Source organism: Pezoporus wallicus, unplaced genomic scaffold (genome assembly GCF_028554395.1).
Source record: "Pezoporus wallicus isolate ANWC-B61680 ecotype Strahan unplaced genomic scaffold, APGP_CSIRO_Pwel_v1 scaffold_7736, whole genome shotgun sequence".
Lineage (NCBI taxonomy): Eukaryota > Metazoa > Chordata > Aves > Psittaciformes > Psittacidae > Pezoporus > Pezoporus wallicus.
Window position 1 is genome coordinate 1,156,948 of NW_026636574.1, and position 2,972 is coordinate 1,159,919.

A 2,972-nucleotide genomic window follows, 5' to 3' on the forward strand; every position below is an offset into this window, starting at 1 on the left:
GTCCTGATTATGGTTTATTTAAGTATTCGTTTCTCCCAATGATGTAATTTGCCTTGGATTGGGTTGGGTGCCACACTACCTTATGTGGCACCTGGCTGGAGATGCCTGGAACGTTCTCCGGCTCTGTGTGAGGAGATGGTTTCAGTGTGTCTGTGCCACACGTGAGGAATGCTCTGATCTCCTCAGCGGGGCTGGAATTAGAACGCGGCGCAGCTCGGCCATGACATTCTTCAGTTGTCACTTTCTCATTGAGCCCACTGGAGAGCTTTTTAAAGCCCAGAATCCTGCTTATCCCTGGGCCGAAAGGAGAAACCCAGTAATAGCCTCTTAAGGACGGTTTGCTTTTATTAGAAACCTATAAATGGGTAGCCTACAGTACATGAGTGGATATTGGAATAGTCTGAAGATGAAATCATGCTGGAATAACCAGGCCTTTAGCTAGGACCTATATGATCAAACAATGCATACATGAACTGAGGTTTGAGCGGTGGGCAGCCAGCTGCAAAGTCATCACGCAGGAGGGGTCATGCAAGTCATTCACACCAGAACTCTGCTCTCAAAGCCATAAGCACAGAGTAAGTATGCCAGGCAAGCAGAGAGGGGTATTCCTTGGCCTGAGGCTGAATCTCTGAGACATGAGCTGTATATCCCTTGTATATCCCCTTCACCATTCCCTTCATTGCTGGTGCCCTGTGTGGAGCTCAGCGAGTGATGAGCCTTTGGCATGGTTTGGGCTTGATGCTGCCAGCTCCTCTGCCATGGGATGGAAAGGGAGATGGGCAGACCCTCCAGGCTTGGGCTAATGAATACGCCCACAGAAATGTGCTGCCCACCTTTTCCTCCATGTGGAGAGGATTTAGATCCTGATTTCTTCTTTAGATAGAGAGAAACGTGGAAAAAGCAGGGGTGGCTACAGGCAATTTTGCCTTTTACAGCCTCCGTGCAGGACCCTGGGCACTGGGAGGGGGTACCTGTGTTTTCCAACACCTTCCAGGTGCCTACACCCCAGTGATCTTCAAAAATGCACCTTTAGAATCCTAGAATAGAACCATAGACAGGTTTAAAGCACATCCAGTTCCAACCCCTGCCATGGGCAGGTTATAACACTGCTTGTTTGGGGGGGCAGCAAACAGCTCAGCTTCCATTTCCCAGCCATTCCGGGTGGTTTTGCAGTGACAGTCGTGTGGAGCTGAGCTCCCGAGGGTTTGGTTCCATGCTCTGCCTGCAGTTCCTTGCGCAGCAGCATTTTACCTCCCTCATCGTTGTCTTTCTCGCCCTGTGGGACACTGGTGGGGCTGTCAGAAGCAGCAATAAGATGGCAGGAGAATAAAAGAGCTCCGAGCTGGAGTTCCTTCTTCTTTTCCCTGGCTGAGTGGAATCACATGCTTTGCTATAACTGTTTCCAGACCCCTCTTACGCACTTGCACGGTTAAGCGTGATCCTTTGACACATCCCCGTGTGATGGGAAAGGAGCAAGAATGACACAAACCTTGATAAATATTCCTTGATGATGTTTGTTTTCTATTAAACTAAACCCAGAGCTTCTCTCCTCATCACAGTGCTGGGTCTAATGCACACACGGCCCTTCCTATGAACTGGCAACAGAAAGATGCTTTAGTTCCCCATAGGGCCACAAGAGATGCAGCTTTTGGTGGACCCCGTTTCAGGTGGCTCTCCCCTTCCTTTCTTACATTGCACATAAGCAGTTGGACTCAGTTATCAAACCATCTGCTGGCCATGGAGCTTCCTCCTTCCACTGGGTCCTGCCACTGCGGGAAGGGGATAGCACACAGCAATGTGGGTGATGTCTTCTGAACATCGGGGCGCAGCCTGGTTCATCGAATCCCAGCCTAGTTTGTGTTGGGAGGGACCTTAAAGCTCCTCCAGCTCCAACCCCTGCCACGGGCAGGGACCCCTTCCACTGGAGCAGCTTGCTCCAAGCCCTGTGTCCACCCTGGCCTTGAGCACTGCCAGGGATGGGGCAGCCACAGCTTCTCTGTGTGATGGGACGCTGGAACAAGCCTTTTCAAGCCTGCCTTTGCACCCTGCTGGCTCCGTAGCCAGCATGTCCCAGTGTACACAGCATCCAAAACTGGGTGGTGCATGGAAAAGCAGCGCTGGTGTTGCTGGAGCCAGGGGAGACGCAGACCTGCATGGAAACAGCACAGGCAGGCGCAGCTCCTGATGGGGCTCCCATCCCAAGCAAATCCCCTTTCAAATATAAACACATCTCTTCCACCCAAATACCTATTTCTGGCCTCAAACCAAACCATTGACCCCCCCCCACCTGCCTGCTCCCGTTGCTGTTTTCTCAGTTGCCACACAAACAGGTCTATTTCTGGCTCCTGCCACATGCCAGGTCCCAGCACTGCTGCAGTGGCATCTCCTGTTACTGGGGTGAGCACGCCGGGGCGGATGCAGCGGCTTCAGGGCAAAGCCCTTCCAGCCCGGCCCCGGCAGCTGCTCGGGACCTGACCCCAGGCACTTTTAGCTGTTGCTCGGTGCCCCAAGTGTTTTTCCACCCAGATAAAGCCCTGTCAGCACCACCGGTACCCATGCGGGAGGGCGATGGGGGCTGAGGGATGCTCTGGTGAGGTGGGAGGCTCAAGGTGTTGCTAAGCTCTGGTGTTGCCTCCCCCCCTAGAGGGGGAAATGGGGGTGCCTATGCCCCGGCTGCAGCTTGAACACTGCCAGGGATGGGGCAGCCACAGCTTCTCTGGGCGCCCTGTGCCAGCGCCTCAGCACCCTCAGAATGAAGGATTTATTCCCCAATATCCAATGTAAATCCTTTACCTTCTCATGGGCTGCCCCAGTGCCCTCTCCTTGCAGGCAGGGCAGGCAGCACTCCCTGCTTGGTGAGATCAGTGAGGCCCAGCTGCTGATTATTGGCAATTAATGCTGCTAATTGTTATTAATAAATGCTCTTGTTACCAGCAGTGCTGGGCTTTCCTCTTAGGAGGGAGTGGTTGTGT